The sequence below is a fragment of the Eutrigla gurnardus genome (genome assembly GCF_963514095.1).
Source record: "Eutrigla gurnardus genome assembly, chromosome: 19".
NCBI classification, from domain to species: Eukaryota; Metazoa; Chordata; class Actinopteri; order Perciformes; family Triglidae; genus Eutrigla; species Eutrigla gurnardus.
The window spans coordinates 11,982,584-12,001,216 of NC_139930.1; the positions used below are offsets into that span (position 1 = coordinate 11,982,584).

At 44.8% G+C, this 18,633-nt stretch overlaps 1 long non-coding RNA gene across 1 annotated transcript in view; it reads right to left on the bottom strand.

The window, feature by feature from the left end:
• Positions 1-266: 266 nt before the first annotated feature.
• LOC311029426 overlaps positions 267-18,633 on the bottom strand; it is a 41,699-nt gene continuing 23,332 nt past the window's right edge. Inside the window, exon 3 of the long non-coding RNA XR_014598880.1 lies at positions 267-355. This is a non-coding gene — a long non-coding RNA (uncharacterized lncRNA). The remainder of the gene's footprint in view (positions 356-18,633) is intronic.

Sequence of the window (18,633 nt, forward strand, 5' to 3'; positions counted from 1 at the left end):
TCATCCTTCACAGCAGCTAAACCCAGAACTGGGGCAAAGTGGTCACCTTTTTCGCTCCGGTGGTTCCATTCCCGCCTTCGCCGGGGCCGGGCACAAGAAGGCAGGAGGAAGGCAGGAGTTGATGAAAGAAATGACAGATGAGTGACAGATGCCCTGAGCAACGCAAGGTGGGAGGGATGGGGGGGGAGGGAGGGCGAAGCGTGCTGCCACAAAGGTGCAGCATACGGCCACAGGTACAGAGATGCCACGGCGGAAGATTGGACGCACCTTGATGGCGCTGGCGGGCGGACGTGACACAGGTGAGCGGGCGGCGTCGGGGCGACCTTCCGGGCTCCTCACAGCTGCTACTTTGCTCCTGTGAGACAGATGCACGGAGAGGCAGCCTGACACTGGAGACGACGCAATCATGTGTGTTCATTTGCACAAACAGGCTCGGACTCACGCAGAAATAACAACAAGGAGTGAAAGAACAAGTCTAATTCCAGCTGATTGTTCTTCTATTTATTCATTTAGACATTAGATTCATAACTTTAACCAAAGTAACTGACCAGCTTCCACCTTGTTTCTTTCTTTACTTCCCTTACTGAGCAAATCTCTGCTCTCTCCTCCTCCTACACCCATTCTAATACAAGTTTATGTTCATTTCACTTTTGATTCCAGAAAGCCCTTACATTAGCCTTCTTCTAAATGACCTAATATGGAGACATCACAAGCATGTGTGGGTGACCATGATGTGAGCGTTACGTTCTGTCGACAGTAGAAGTGGTAGAAGTATTTCCAAAATCATGTCTTTGTTGAGCAGTGGGGGAAAAAGGCAAAATATGAAAAATGCAATTTCCCCTGCAATATATCACCAGTCTGTGTGCAGCATCGTACCACAAAGGAGAGCCGGCAACAGAATATTGGGTGAAAGCAGAGGTAAGGCAGCTGAATGCAATGGTTTTACGTTTTTGGAAATACACTTATTCACTTTATTGTGTGAGGATTGATATCACTCTCTTGTCGGTGCACTAAATATGAAGCCACAGCCAACAGAGGGAAACAGACGGATCTGTACGAATCTGCCTACACAATAACAACAATTTTTGGTTTTGAGGAATGAGTCAGATTTTTTCCAAAGTCATTATCTCTGAGCCACGATTGTGAGTGTTATCCTGAAATATCAACTATTTTTTTAAATAAATATGAACCATTAAAGAAAACTGTTGCAGTGTTCTATCCTATAGTAAAAGAAAAATATCATTTATTTACTGTCATCCTTAGACCAAAGGTATAAAGTGAACGACAACTTAAGTGTAACAGCCAATTATTAAATCAATAATCACTGATTTAAATTGTTTATCAGAGTGTAAACAGGCAAATCAATAAATGAAAATGAATCAACAACAGCCTGTCTGAACGGTATCTAAAAAAAAAAACAATGATGCTTTTCTCTATGCAGATGAAATATGAATTAATCAGAACTATGATATTTTATTCAGGGGGCCTCAGCAGCGAGCGGGGCGCCCATCTGTCTCTCATCTCTCTAGTCAGCCATGTCATGTGGGACTGAAGTGAAAGAGAAAGAGAGCCTCTCTGATTGCCTGCCACCCAGCTCTTTGCTGCTGCTCAGTGTCACTGCCACTCACCCGCCATTCTGATGTGTTCGTTCCTCTCCACCTCCATTAACGTCATTCTGGGCCGACACGCTCGCAAATGGAAAGGCGTACAGGCCTCCAAAATAGGGGAAAAGGGGAAACACTTCATTTATGTTTTAGGTGTACATGGACACTTGAAAGGCAGAACAAGAGTGATATATTTCTTTATTTCCTTAAGTAGGGCCTGCATTAACGAAAATGTCTCCGAACTTCGGCTTTGAAATGTTATTCTCAGACCCCGAGGAACCGGTCTACGGACTAAAATCCTACAGTTGTTATCCTAGCAGACTGGCTCAGACCCCACTCTCAGTGAATGGGGATGTAGCGAGCAGACTGAGTGACGAGGTGCATAAGAGGTCAGCATTCTAAAGGGGGCTACCAATTGGATCATGACCCATGAGGGACAGATATGGGCAAGGGATTTAGCCTCAAAGGTCGCACCGGGGTCAAGGAGTGTCTTGCATTCCAGACTCCTAATCCTCTCCCCGCTGTCTGGAATGGCCGGCCCTCGCTGCTCTCCGCACACGCATGCCCACATACACATAAGCATGCACACCTCTCCCCTATCTGTGCCCCTCACACCAACGAGCACTCTGTGCCCCTCACACCAACGAGCACAGGTTGTGATGGTAAAGATAAAGAGATTTGAAATAAATGCATCCTTCTTGGCCCCCCCCCCCCCCCCTCCTCCTCTTTGACTTACGTCGTGAAAGCATGGGTTCTGGGTGCCCTCTCCACTCAATTCCCTGACCTTCCACTTATCCAACCACCTCCTACTGGGCCATCGAGTTCCCCCCATGCTGAGACACCAGTGCCGGGGATGTGGGTAATTTGTCAGGGCAACCCAACCCCACCCCCCACCCCCCACTCTTCATGCTTGTGTGTCAGGATGCGAGCATGTGTATGAACCGGGGGCTTTCTCCAGGAATTTCTCCGACTGTGTCGCCAGTCCAAGGCGCTCCCAGACAAGTCAGTGTCAGAGGCTGCGTAAGCACCGCTCACGCTCGTCAGCGTGCGTTGGAAGCCGGGGCATCTTGGTCACGGCAATCTGAGCCATCCGTCAGCCTGATGTGACGTGAGTGCCACCCAACACCGTGCAGCATTTGTGCCCCCCCCCTTCCCTTAAACACTTATACATTACATGCACAGACACAGTATACAAGATAGACTGTACCCCGGATGAATTTTTGGAAGCCGAACCTGTTGACATTTACACTGCATATCCCATCACACACTCAAAACGCACAAACATAGTGACAAAATAGCTCCGCCTGTGGCTCGGGGGGGGGGCTGCCACGTAACACAGGAGTTTGTTTGCAGTGAAGCCCACCAGGCATCGGCCCCATTGTTTGTGTTGGAGTGGCCCTCGGTTAGTAGCCCCCCTCACTTCCTATCCCACTACACTATACCAAACAGAGCCAAATAAAACACAGGCTAACATAATGTAGCAGCATGTCAGTGGTGGGCCCTGGAGCAAGGCTGAAACATGAACCGCCCTGTACCAGCCATTAGGACAAGAGTAAACGCAGCTACGATTTCTTCCTCGCCGTCCAGCCCTTATGTCGTCCAAGCGCCGAGGTTGTGTGTGTGTGTGTGTGTGTGTGTGTGTGTGTGTGTGTGTGTGTGTGCCAGCAGCAGATTGAGTGATGTATCCTGTGTGGCTGTGGTGTGCTCAGTGGGCCAGAGAGAAGTCCCAGCAGGGGACTACTTCTCCCTTGGCCCCCAGGCCACTGCACTTCATCAATCTCTCCACTGGGAAAGGCCTGCCACTGAATTGCAGGAGTTTCACACACACACGATTTTGCGCCTCGCTCAGAGAGAGAGAGAGAGAGAGAGAGAGAGAGAGAGAGAGGCCGTGAAAGAGTCCGAATATGGTGTTTTATGAAATTTAGCCAAACACAAGTCTTCGTCATCATTCACGCTGTTTTTTTTTTCTATTCCGTCCAACATCTGTTAAGATTTAATTTTAGAAGGATTTATTCATTGGTTACCTGATTTTACTTCTTTTTTTTTAACTTTCTTTGGGAATCTATGCCCTAACAAATGAGTTTTTCATTACACTTCAAGCAGGCTTGCATTGGAATAACCATGATTTGTACGAATTAATAAATCATTTGTTGAACACAAATTCCCCTTAAGTCAAGAGAGCCAGCAAGTTTGTCATAAATGGCAGAGGACATGACAAAGGTAACTTATAATATATTAAAGGATATATTTTTTAAAAAGAGCTTGAAGGCATATTTACAGTTTTGTTCAGACTGATGTGGTGTTAATTCTCCCTCGGTCGGTCAGAGGCCTGTGATATGTGAAAGGTGTGGTGGCGGAGAATTCTGGAGCTAGATCCTATAATTGGCTGGAATGACATTGATGAGGTGAGAGCTGATAGCTCCTGTGTTCGGGCCTAGCTCTTCTCACGGTAAGATACATTTTTGTCTACTTGCGGCACGATTCTAGCGGTTACGTCCCACATGATGCCAGCGCAATAAATTAAAAAGAATTAAGGGGATATTTAAAATGTGGTCTGGTTTACTTGTCATCACTTATGCATGCTGTAGTGGGAGGATTCCTGTCCGTCGCAGTGCGGGACCTCGCTTTCTTCGAGTTAAAGGGAAGCAGGAGCACACACGGGCACATGTAAACACACATGCTCGGGGCCTCTGGCACAGTTCCTGACCTCAGATGAGGGCTGGGTGTACGGATTCAGCGAAGGTGAGAAATAACTAGCCTCCTCTTGAGTTGATGACTCCAAAACTCGAGAAACATTTAGGGAATTTCTCATGTCTCAGCGGGAAGGAGGGGATCCCCTCTCGCTGGTGCACCGAGCGCTCTGCATTCTACACAGATAGTGTTAGTACTCGTGTTATCCAGAGGAAAATCTTCTGGGTGTGATTGAGAGAGTGTGTCTAATACACACCCTTGTCAAGTAGGAGGAGTAGTATTTCTAAATTTGAAAAAAAAAAAAGGTTATATATTACAAGACACTACACACAAGACTTTTTCAGTCTGCTGATCCAGCTGAGCAGCTTTTAGGAGTTGAGTCATTGCTTTTGCAAGTCGAGAGGAAGCCGCGGCAGGAAAGACAGACGGAGTGAACGACTGAAACGGAACAAGAGCCAGAGCGGGTGAGGAGAGCTGGTTTACAGTGCAATCAGCATTAAGGAAATTGGTTTGCACTAGGCGCTGCGAGTGGAGAGAGGTGATTGATGCTAAGCTAGGCTAGCAGGAAGGAAGTGGAGAAATTAGCGGCAGGCCAGGGCCCTGAGAGCTGTCAACTACTTCCTGGTCAGTCTGGGGTGTGAAGTATGCGTCCACTGCCAGCCCTCTTGCACCACTTGTGCTGGTTACACAGGCACACCCACCCTGTGTGCATACACATACACCGGGCAGGCATTTTGCATGAACTGTGCATAAGTGGAATTTCTTGATTTAGGAGTAAGTTAACACTGATGGTAATGTAACAACTGTGTGCTCAAGCATGCTGGGAAGTGCACGTACTTTAATATACAAACACAGACAGGAATTAATGCATAAAATATTTTCCAACTATTACACTATTTGTACACGATACAAAATTTCAACAATTTCCAATCACAAAGAGCACACATGACCCCGTTTTTTGATCTCAGCTCACTCGCCTCCGCACACAAGCCTTCAACGGCACATCAAAACAACACAGCACAGTCTCCGGGGCACCGTGTCAAAACTTGGCTTCATGCATGCCAACAGTGCAGCCACGTCAAGCCCCTGACAATAGCAGTAGTAGCGTACATGCAGTGTAATTAAGCAAGGCAACAGAGGACAGGCACAGAGGAGGAGAAGACACAGAGATGCCCTTGATACTTGGGTGTCGGCGCTGACAGCATTTCCTCTGACAGCTACATCTCGTCGGCCACCACAGAAGCCCTTACGTCTCCTGACATGTGCTTTACTCATCCCTGCCTCGCTTCTCCGTTTCCCCGACATGACGGGAAGGAAGAGATGGTAGGAGAGAGGGTCGGAGGTGGATGGAGGGATATTATGGCTGTTGGTATCAGTGGTCAAAAGAGGACTACTTGGACACACGTTTCTGTGCTGTTATGAGGCCATAAGCAGTCAAACTTTTTTTTTGTGAGATAAGAGGACAAGTTGTGGTACCCATCTCTGAGATCTCTGTCTCCATTTCAATATAGTGAAGGTCAATGGAATTACAGTAAATAAATATATAATATATTGTGAGTACATTCGATTTTTAATTTTTATAATTTGAATAAACATTTTTTAAAGAAAGAGAGTAGGGAGGGAGGGAGGAAGGGAGGGAGAGAGAGAGAGAGAGAGAGTCCACCAAAAGAGAGATGGCTGTTTTAAGGAGGCCCATCCTTTACAGAGCACTTCATTCCTCTCAGGCAGGATTGAGTTAACGCTCCTTCCCTCCCTCTCATCCCTCCCCTCCCGTTTCGCAGAGACTTGCTGGCTTGATTTATCTGATGGAAGGAAATCTGCACAGGGCTCTGGTGGTATCCCTATACTGTAACCTTTTCCCCCCGCCAGATGTTCCTCTCTCAAAACACGGTAACATTCATCCAAAATCCCCCGTACAAACATATCAAGTGGTCGCTGCATGTTGACGTGGGCCACGGCCGACAGAAGTGACAGGGACGGCGACGCGAGTGTCGCTGGTTGGACAGCCGACAAGGACGGGAGACACGGGGCAGAAAGACAGACAGACGGAGGTGTCACATGCTCGCGCCAGCTGATGACACCGGGATGACCTGGAGGAGTAAGGGGAGATTGGGGGCAGAGCGGGGTTGATAACTCCCACAAATGTTGTAACGGGTGATACTTTGAGTTCAGCGGTTTGCCTGGATCTGAGGTCCTGAACTGATTTATTGTATCCTTCCTTTTTACACAGAATTTTCCTTTTACATGCTTTTTTGATTCGGCGCTAAGCATTCCAACCAGGGGTGGAACGGCGCTCTTTTTTGTGGAGCCGCTGACGGATAGTTACGACCGCAAATATGTAAATGTCGCTAACGTGTTTGCATTAGCCTGTCGCGCTAATAGACAACAATGGAAGTGATAGCGTAAAAACAATGGCGTCGAGTCTTGGGTCAGGTTCAGCTCTCAGATTTGGCTGCATCAGTTGGATTAAATTGAATCAGGCCTCAAAGACACGGGCACAGGCCGGGTTCAGGTCCCAGTTACTGGCTTTCCATATATCTGTGGATGTGTGTGTGTTCCCTTTCTTTGGAAAAAAGATCACACACACACACACACACAGAACAGGAAAGAGAGAGACAGAGATGATGACAATCCTGATGATGATGATGGGACATGGGGGGAGGGGGCTAAGCTATGTCAAGGCCCTGACAGCTTTGACCGCCTCAGCCAATATTTGTCACTTTCAGCGTGCATGAATTCTTGATTTGATGTGCCTTAATTGATTCAGCTCTTCCTGGCACTGTCTGTCTGTGTGCAGCCCCTCCTCCCTTACTTCCCCCCTTTTTCTTTCCTCTCCCCAGCTATCTGTCTTCCCATTTACCTTATCTCTCTATCTATCTGATATCACAGAGAATATGGACTCTATAGGCAGACTGAGATGAATGCACTGGAGGAGGACGAGCAGCCAGCAATACTGCCCTCTCCGTGACCTCCCACATGACACAATGAGCCCCAACTGGCAGACATGACCGAGGATCAAGTGCTTCAAAGTAAGCCAGGCAGAGATAAAATCCAACAGGCCCCTTGGATGATGAACGGGTTTTGTAGCAGGGGAAAAAGCCATCATGTAGCTATTATGACACCTGGGCTTTGGTGCACAGGCTCAACACATGTCACGTCATCTAAGGGAGAAAAAGAAAAGAGTCCTTAGTGTGTTTTGGTGAATGTTATGATTGAAGCACTGGTGTATATTGTGTAACTTGTATTTAGTGTGCTGGCGGTATTCAATTGTTGGGATTTAGCTTTATAGCTGTATAGCAAGCTTTATAATAAGTGTACTCTGCAATGCAATCATGCAATAATTAACCTCAGTGGTGCTTTCCATTTATCATTCAGTTAACATTTTTTGGAATAATACATTTTTCTGGCTGTGTAGTTCTCATATTTGAGTAGAAAATCAGCTCTATGTGCCCTGTTACCATGGTGTTCGGACCAAGGTTAGCCAATCTATGCTTCTCACAATGTGTCTTTTTTCAGCTCTGCATTATTACTGAGCACCTTAACCTTGGTGGTTCTCAAATTTAATCCATGCCCACTACAGAGAGAAACACAGCCAAAATGGATTTCCTCTTCATCTATTGTAACGGGCAAAAGTATGTAAGGTTTGAGTGGTTCTCACTAGAAGGGACGGCCTCCTCTTCTTAGCCTTGGACCAAATGAATAGTGAGGGAGTGAGAGGGGCCGACAAAAACTAGTTTCGTAAACGCGGCGCGTGTCAGAGGGGGTGGTGGGGGTCAAAGACTCTTTCAATGGCAAGCATTTAAAAATCTTATTAAAACCTCATCATGTTTAAGTATTGAAAATACTGCCTTTGAACATTGGTGAGGATTACATAGAGCACAAGGTACTTCAGATAACTCCCACAGAAAAACCATGAATTGTCCATGTGTTGAAAGCTAGTAAATTTCCCATAAGTCCCTTTTGAATGAAATGAAAAAGGGCGAGATGTGCTACATGGAGAAACAGTGGAGTGTATAGATCATCCATCGGTTTCTGAAGAGCCCAAGTGACGCTCAGCGCGGGTTGCTACCGGCCTTCGTATCTTCATAGTGACGACACCTGCTGATCCAAAAATGGGCAAAAAGGCGGGACGAATGAAGCCTATTTTGCTGAAACACCATTTAGCTCAAAGCTACCAAGTTAGCAAAGGCTAACAAGCTAGGCTAAGAAACGTGGTTCTAGGCTACTCTGTGATGCTAGCCATGTAATGTAGACACAATGAATGGTCACAATGAAAACGTATAAATAAAATACTATAACATTCAAATTTCATTCACAGAAAACACTGGTGCACACACTTCTTCAATTAATCAATTTATTAGAAACAATCATACAAGTTAACATTACAACGACATTGATATTCTTTTGTACCAGATTGTAAAGATGTTTATTCCTGCTGTACATTTTTAGGCATTTTAACATGGGAATCTTTGGGGATTCACTTTTTGAGCCAGCCTCCAGTGGTCATTTAAGGAACTGCAGCTTTTGGCGGGGGCATTTCCGCATCGGCTTCATTTCTGAGCACCAGAGGTTTGCCGCTTGGAAGAAACACCACTAATAAATGTGAAGATGCTCACATGCTTTTTACCGAAAGAATAATTCTACTTTATCCGCCGTTTCATGTTGAGTCCATTCAAGTAATGTGAGCTACCTTTAATCTCAAGCCAGTGTTCCTGCGTTTTATGATGAGTTGTAGGTACCACTCAAGTGTAGAAACAGAAGGAGCTGCACTTTCTTTACAATAAAGCACAGAAGACCCGTGCTGAACCTGTCGGCTTGAAATCTAAATGCATACTTGATTGCTTTTAAAGTGGGTGCCACCGATATCCTGCCATGATGTTAAGGCTTCTTTGAAGGGTGGTAAAAGCCTGAGAGGAACTTCTTTCAGGCAAGGATCAGGAAGGTGTAATGAGAAAAGGAACATGTTGTAGTTTTATTAAAAAGAGCATCTTGTGCTCCGGCCCCGCTCCGCACCAACCCCCCGCGCATTATGTCGCTGTGCTGATGTCACATTGATTATGCTGATCGTAAACAGCCTTTGTTTGTCCCTCGCTCCCTCCCATCAGTCATCCATCTGCGGGGATGAGCAGGAGTCACATTAAAAGCCATCTTTTCCATGTTTTCCGCATTTTCAGGTCGTGCCGCAGATAACGCCGGTCCCTCCGGAGGCCTGGGCGGCTCCTCTTTTCCTTCGCACTCCAGTATATTAATTGCTTTTTAATGTTTCCCTTCTCTCCCGAAAGTTGTTGCATATACTAACAAATCAACAACAATAAGGTTCTTTTTGCTGTTGCGGGCCACAGCCAAGACTAAAAGGGTACAGTTACTGAATAATCCATGCATTGGAATGACGGCTTCAAGATGGTAACAGAGGAGTTGTAACAGGAGGCCATTTGGCTTTCTTTCTGCTTCGTCCCAAGTGTCCTCCGCTACCAGCTGTGCGCATGTCGCAGAATGGGACTTTGGCGCGACCCAGAATGGTAAAATGTAATACCGATCTTACTAATCCAGCTAACCCAATGAAGCATTGTGACATGCCCCCTCGCTCAGTTTCAGGCGAAAAATTAGAGTTTTTAGCATTTATTATTAATCTACACAGTTATGAAGAAAAAGGCTTTCCCGTCCCACGGAGCCTTTTAGATGAAGTATAACAATCTATTATGCCTGAATCTCAGGAAAACAGATTGTAGCATATGCTGTGAAAGATTATATTTCAAATAATACGGGAACATTTTTTTTGTAATAAACAATAACTTTACGCTGAAACATGTTTCAACTTTAAGACAAAAACAGTTTCAACCACATACAGATTGCGATCGGTTTGGAATGGGATTTATCGCTGAAATGCATACATGACTATTATTTGATTTATGACATGGTATTGAGATTTTTTTTTCCAGTCTTATAACAAATTACGTGATGCATTCATTTGTTGCAGGCTTAAACAGCCCTTTGAAATCTCTGCTCTGGTAGCCTCCAGCAGAAAGCAGAGCTCTCACTGCTTAAGCTGTTAACCTACAACTCGCTGCTGCCTGTAACATGATTCTTGCTCGTAACATACATGGGAAGGATAGGCAGGAGCTAATTAGACGTATTTACCATTTTGTTATATGAAAGAGGTCATACCGTAACTGCATGATTAGCAACCCTAACGTCACTAACGACATTACACATATTCAACTTTGTCTGTGCTTTGTTTAGGATGTTTTGCTCCAGCTTTACTGGACTTGGTGAATGTATTTCCCTGTCATGTAGTGGTAGATTATAGTTTCAGGTTTATGTTTGTTTTTGCCCTTTTAATCTTTAAAATGGTGATAGAAAATAGTATTAACACTTACAGTAGCAGACATAAAATCAGAACAGAAAAGGCCACTGTATAAAAAACAACAATGACATCAGGGCTAAAAAAAAATCCTTTGTGAATCACTGCTGACTGTATTCTCCTGTATTATCTTATAGTACATTTTTATCGAAGAATACTCATATAACATTAAACAATCACTATGTCTCTACATATGTTTGAGCCTAGAAAATGAAAGTACAGTTTGTTTGGCAAAGTACAAGTTCACATACGCACACCCGAGCAGCAACATCGCATTTAGTGAGTAACGCACGGGGTGCAAGGGGGGTCACCAGCGAGTGTTTGGAGCTTGAGTTACAGGGCCAGCATCTGCCATCCGGCCATCAGGCCCTCATATCCATCACTGGCCGATGGCGTGGTGCAGCCCGGCGTTTGTAAAAACACCCAGAGGAAATGGAGTCTCTGGGCCAGACAAGAATAAAATTAGCTTGATGACTAAGTTCCTCCTCGGGTCCCAGCGGGAATAGAACTCTGCCATTTGTTTTCATTACTTCCCTTGGCTGTAGATGGGAGGACGACGTGTGCGTGTGTGTGTGTGTGTGGGTGTGTGACTGTTTATGTGCATGTATAGAGTAAAGGGTGTGTGTGTGTGTGTGTGTGTGTGTGTGTGTGTGTGTGTGTGTGCTTCCATCTCTGCAACAACAACAAAAAAACAAAAAAAAAAGGCACAGCAGAAAAACAGGCATTTTGTCATTTCCAGTACTGTATGGGTTTAATCAAACATATTCACTCGTAAACACAGCACTTCCATTCCAAACCACCTTCCATGTATAATATTAGTGCTCGGTCTGTAGAGGTGACATTACTGTTTGGACTTGTTCCACCACCCCTCATGGCATACAATATTGGCTTTGGCCACTTTATTGCATTTGCCTCAGAATATCTAATAAACACGCAAAGGTTATAAAAATTGATTTGCTCGCAAATGTGTTTTCATTCGTTCCCAGTGCTATGACCTAAGCAGACTTCTGCTCAACTAAATGTGCGACCAGCTTAGTTTTGGTGGTTGATATTGCTGTCAAAAGCATAACATACTTTGTCCCTTCGGGCCAGAGAGGAAATTGTGACTCTTTTCAATATATCTCTGTACACGCCCATATTTTCTCACCATAGTTGATCATATGCATCAATTAGCTTTTAAAACATTACCGAGCATGAAAAAACAAATAATGCGACGGTTCTTCCCACGAAACGAAATAAAGAGACATTAGAGCAGACAAAAGATCAAATTAAAGTAAGGTAAAGACCAAAGTGTGATATGGTATAAGTATATTAAATTCAAATGGCCGGGCGAGGAAAACACTTCATCATAAACATGTGTGATTCCGTGCACACATTCACATTCGAGATGCATGTAATATCTGCTCATAAATCTATTAAAACGTTCATTGAATGAACTCAACAGCCAGCGTCCCTGCGTGCTCTTGGCGCAGAAATAATTGGCCTTGTTTGTGCTGAGGCAACGCTGAATAAAATCACAGAGAAAGCGAGGAAGTGGTAGCCGCCTCTCCTTTGTTACCAGAGTGAGAAACCTCAACAGAAATAATTTCAGCCATATTTAGTATTGTCCAGCTGGTAGAGCACCTCTGAACTTCACCTACTTACAAATGCACTTCTCTGCTTTGAATAGAATACACACACACACACACACACACACACACCCCTCAGATTAGTTCCAGCTTTTACCCAGGGTGCCTGTTAGAAGTGAAGTGAAGACATCTTGTACTTCTTTAAAGCATGTAGCATTAACACCTTTGCCCCCTGTGTAAACCCTAAGTAGTGACCCACGGCGGAGCGGGAGAAGCACGGCTCTCTGGGATGCAGCGGCGTGGAACCCGCAGAGCGGTGTGCAAACGTTGCAACGCCACCATTAAGTCAAAGGAAGGAAGGAATCTGGAAGGGGGGGTATTGGAGAAAATGAAAGTGTGTGGATGTATGCATGCGTGTGTACTTCAGGGTGACTAAACAGGCCGGGAGGCCTTGAACCGGAGGTGTGAACAGAGAGATCCGCTCACGCATTTGGCACAAAACGACTAATTTCTCTTTCTTTTTTGTTTTTTTGTTGCTTTTATCCATCTTTTCTGTTTTTGCTTTTAATATTAATAGTATCATAAAAGCAAGTTCATCTAAATTACATGTTTATGTTCTATTTAGCCTTTTAGTTCCATTTGAAGACTGTAAAGATATTTGTCTCACTGCCGGCAACCCACTTTCATTTGAGATGAATGGAACTCCCCTTATGCTGCTCACTGTGTTTGAAGTCAACTTGTCCTACAGTAACCGGATAATCCCAACACCTTGCTGTCAAGGCTGTTATTGAAACTATTTATTTTTGACTGAAGAAGTAGTCAGTGTCTCCCCGGTGCTGTGAAAACAGTTTATGTCCAAAATGTCAAAACTGTCAATCTGGATTATCCTAAGCAGCAGGGAGGGGGATTCTGGAAAGACATGTTACCATTTGTCAAAATGTCTTAGAAGCAAAACTCTACAAGATAAATACTACAAATTTGAGCCAATAAGACAAACTATCCATGGCCATAATTTTTGTCTGTTTATTTGTTTGTAATTTGAGTGAAAGACACGTGACATATTTCAATGTTCAGCATCCTATCTGTTTTGCAAACTGCACGCTATACAACATTTATTGTACGAGGAGCGTATATATGTAAATTGACCGTAGCGCAGTGAATTCAAATATGCATTTATAGGAAGACGGAGAGAACACAGATCATGGAAGAATTACACGACTTCCCAGAACCATTGTTGGCTGAAAGGGGGGAAGTGATTTACTCCTAATGTATCTCTGTGTTGTGTCCTTGTCCTCCCACGACTGGTCTGCACACCAACGGTTGGGGTCCTGCAAAACGTGGGTCAAGGCGAGTGTGTGCATGTGTGTCAGACAACAAGAGAGCGAGGGGGGGGGGGGGGAGTTTGCCAGTGACGAGGAAGTCAAATAAAGGGAAGAAAAGCTCCATTTCCCCAGCTAAATGTACCCCTGGGAGGCGTACGGGAGGGAGAGAGAGAGCAAGAAAGAAAGAAAGGTTATGAACCGACAATACTCCTGCAAGGCTGCAGATTTACAACTACCAAGCCCTAAGAGCTCTGCCGTGCTTCTACAGCCAGTTAAAACAAATTGCAGCCGTGTTTCAATCACCCACATCCTCTTTCTTGCTCATCCGCTCAGGCCCCGGCTTTTTGGCTGCTGTATTATTTCTCTCTCTATTACTCCTGAATAAATACTTTCCTCGATTGAGGCAATCTTCGTCCACTGGAAAGTCCCCACATGCTGCAAACCCCCCCCCCCCCCCCCCCCCCCGGTCTGGGACCCAGAGTGACATAAAAAGGAAATGTTTCTCGCTTAACCGACGCCACTTTTCATCTTATTTACTTCTGATTTGTCATCAAACAACTTTGCAACTTTTATTCTTGGAAACTTAAAAGATTGGCTCGATCTCAACTGGAAGAAAAATGAATAAATACTCCCTCTTCACAGGTTTGATTGCAAGTTGTGGTAGAAACCTTTTTGTAACCCGATCCACTGGTTGATTTGAGAGAGAGAGAGAGAGAGAGAGAGAGAGAGAGAGAGAGAGAGAGAGCAACTTTGGGCAGAAGGAGCAGTGTGGGGGTAGAGGATGGTTGGGGGCAGGTATGGGGTCACAACAGTGTCTTTTTCATGTTGCAGATTAGAAGCAGATGTCGGTGGGATTACACCACCAGTGTCATCACTCACCCCACAGTCCCACCTCCACCCATACACACCCATACACACACACACACACAGGGTTAGCAAAGATTCACAGAGCTCTCAACTGTCCACAGGGCTCCAGGGCGAGTGAGACACGTCGCTGACGGATGTGCTAGGCTACGCTGTGCCACAGCTGAATTAGTCGATTTCAAGTTGCTTAAAAGGAATCAATCAAATCAATTCAAAAAACAGGAACAACCGGAAACAAATGAGACGCACGCTCTTACACTCACGGTTCCTTTGGGGAATACAGGAATGCATTTATTGTGAAGCAGCTGCTGGAATGTGACTTTCATGGGAGTGTTTAGGCCACCGAATACTGACTTATTGCTTCGGGAAAATAAATCTTAATCTGGATTTGTACATTTTTGTTGCTTTCCTGCTAGTGGATCAATTTGAAATATTGCCAACTCTGGCAGCAAGGGTTTTTTTTGGGGGTGGGGGGGTCTAGTTCATGAGTGAAAGAGCCAAACTATGTTTTGTCCAACTGAACCAAAAAGGTTTCTCCCTTAATGACACAGTGGCAATGCTTTAATACGTCATTCAAACACGAAAAAGGTGAAAAGAACTGGTTCGGATTAACACAGAAATGAACCAGAATTGAGTTGGAATGAATTAGAAAAGTGATGAATATCAGAAATGAAGGCTTCACATTTTGCTGCCTTAAAAGAAAATGTAAACGCCATCAGATGCGAGTCTTGTTGACCTCTGAAGGCGTTTTACCAGCTATGACGACCATGATAACAGTAAAGCTGTGTCCCTCTCTGATGTCTCCACGCTCCTGTCCCCAGACCCACCCCCACCACTGACCTCAGCGCCGTGCACCTCCCAGGGCCTTGAAGTGGTCCTGGGCTGGAAGATAAACGACGTGATGGGGGAACCGCTGTCTGCAGAAAGCTTATTGGAGCACCTCTGAAGTTGCAGAGGGCCAATGGGGTCTAATCCTGAGATCAGGGCAGCCCTACATGTTCGAATCTGCCTGTGTGTGTGTGTGTGTGTGTGTGTGTGTGTGTGTGTGTACACATGTGACGATTGTAGGAACTAACATTAACAAATTGCTAAAATGCCGATATGTGGACCGAGCCCCTGAGTGTGGCACTAGCAGGCGTGGTTGTTTGATGTCAGCAGAGTGGTGTGGTGTGGTGTGGGTAGGAGACAAGAGGCTAGAGGCCCCAGAAGAGATAGCTGAGAGCAGTAAAAGCTGAAACCCACAGTGCTTATTCCTCCTGACAGAAACCACACTGGGGCTGTGAGTACGCTCGCATTTAGCGAGAACGTCGCCACATCACTATACGTTATTTTGATCACTGCAACGAGCTAGTGACGCCTGGAAGCCCTTTTTTATTCCGGCGGGGGTCAGAGGCCTCGGCCCGGATGTCAGAGGTAACTGCGGATCAACTGTGTCCGCGGGCGTTCATAAAAGATTTGTTGGTCATATGAATGTGTGCTGAAATACAGAGAAATGTGTTCGTCTGACTGCATCAGTTAAAGTGTGACTCTGAGATCACAGGAGTGTGGACAGTCGAGGCTCCGGTCCAAAGCCGGGAGGAGATTTGGAGGTGCTGCTGTTGTAGCGGGCAGACTGGAGACTGGTGGAGATTAATGAACTTAAGATACACAGACTTTCAGAGAAGTTCAAAGACGGTAATACAGCAGTTTTTCATCAGTATGAGAGGAAATGTGACGATTGTAGACCTCCACAACAGACATAAAATTACAGTATCTTTATCAACATGGCATTCAGTCTCTTTTAAACACGTTACTTCAGCCCACAACAAATACATTTTGTGATTTTCTTTATATTACATTTGCTGGGAAAATGAGAAATAATCTCTCACCTCATCAAATGTTTTTGGTCCATTCGGAAATTGTTGATTTTGGACCTCTGATGGATTAAAGGACCAAGGTGGAGATTTTCGCAGCGTGAATATCATGTATGTTATCTATTCCTGGTGAGGTATATGTGGAGCCAGGGGAACAACTCCACCTCGTGTTGTTGCGCCTCTTTATTTTGTTTTCAGGGGGAGATGTTAAAATACTTCAACTCACGTCACGTACCAAGTTAATCACACAACACTCGAAGAATAATAGGCACCAAAAGGAGAAATTATGGATGTGAGACACAACCTAAATGCAGCTTGTCATGATCTATATATAGTTTCAAAGGGTAACTCTGTCCCCTCTTATCTCCTCCACTACATGGTGGCTGCATGCAAGCCTTGAGTGCTTTCTGAGAACAGCCCTAGAGCCCCGAGAGCCCACTCTTCAGTAACTATCTCCATGCTCTTGACCCAGCGTTACAGCATGTAGATAGCCTTAACTGTGGCAACTGATGCAGATGGACAGATGTAAAACTTATCTCTTAACTACTCCTGTTGAAACTCTTCATGAAGTACGGTTCCAGGTTTTTGTTTTTTCAAGTGGTTTGGTTTCTGCTGGAGACCTGAATCACAGTGGATGATGACACACTGAAAAAGAAATACATTATATGTGGTCCACTCAGACATTTCAGGGGCGCTAGACGTCTAAAGATTTAGAGGAGTAATGTCTACCTGAGCAGAGGATGAAATCACAATCTCCTTCTGTGTGTGTTGTTATCTAAGCTTCTCTGTGCTTTGTTGAGGTAGCCAGCCCAGCCATGCATGTTAGTGCATATGAGTTCCAGTATGTGTGGCTCACTGGCTAGCTAATCGCCAACGCTCTGCACTGCACTCATATGCTGGTTATGCAGGGAAGCGTAACGCCCACAACACCAGGTAAACTCTGTTAGCTCTCCACTGTATTGGATTTCAGGTTACCTGCCTCTCTCTGAAATGCTCCTGCCCCTCCCTCCCAAAAAGGCCAGTCTGCTCTGATTGGTCAGCTGGCCCACTCTGTTCTGATTGGTCAACCACTTAGGGTGTTTGTCAGAAATGTCACAACTCTTTCCATAAGCAGATAGCAGGAGTTGCACTGTTGAGTAATAGTGATGAAAAGGAAGTTTAGTTTCTGGTTCTACTTGTGTCTTCTCAGTCGGGGAATCCATGCTCAGCTCCACTCTTACTAGCATATTTTTAAAGGCATGCCAAGCTAGCGGCTGGGCAGATATTATGCTAATTACTTAATTTGCCAAAAGTATAAACACACTAAAGGAAAGGGGAAAGCTCAAAAGCATAATAGGTCCTCTCTAATATTTATACCAGAATTAAACGCAAAACTATAGTTTGACATAAAAACCTGCAACCTGTCCTGAAAGCAGTAATTGTTTCAGCAAAGTGCACTTGAAGGCTATATATTCATATTTAATTTCTCTTCATTGCCTTGACCTGCACCTGTATCATGGCTTTATAACCTCTGACCTCCAATTAACCTTTATGAAAAAGGGAAGACACACAGTCTTTTGTGTTTCTACATGCATCATAAGTGTGTGTGTGCGCGCGCACATGCATGTATGTTTTTCCACATCCTCTCGATCCCCTCTCTTTTCTTTTTAGCTCCCTTATATTACTTTTCAGCAATTGAAATCAAGGTAATGACTGGGCAAGGAAAAAGAATGTTCTTTCAATAGATAATTAGGGAGATTGGTTTACCAGGGCCACTCAAAGCCTATTCAAATGCAGGGCTGAGGCCAGGCCTTGTTGTCTGCCGAGTCCAAAAGGCTCCCAAGAGAGGCATTCGCCTTGGCTTCATTTCTCAGAGCAGGTGCCTGGCAGGTAGTCAATGGAGACGGCCAGTTGAGATATACAAGAGAGCCATCCCCTTGGACAAGGGGTCAACATCACAGGTCAGGGGTCATGAGCAGAGGTCACAAGGTCAATGTTTAGCATACAGGATTGGCCAGATGACTGGCAGTGCAAGCTGGACATCCAGTTATCAGTAAAGACTGAATGTGTGCAGGAAGTGGAGGTTCTTCTGTTGTTGATTGACAGCGACTGTTTCTTCTCTATCTAAATATCTGAATTTAGCTAACAGCACTCTAAATGAACGAAATTCTTCATCAGTGAAAACCAATTATTTTCTGTTTGTGTCTTGCAAAGTTGCAAAACATTAAAAATAAGAAAATTCTTAAACGTAAATCTTTAACAATCTTTTGCATAAACTGACGTGAACTAGGATAGATTGATTGTTGCCGTGGTATTCCCATATAATTCCCCTCATAACATCCACTTTGGCAGCTTCATTGGAGCATTTTTATTTTACATTAGACGGGAACT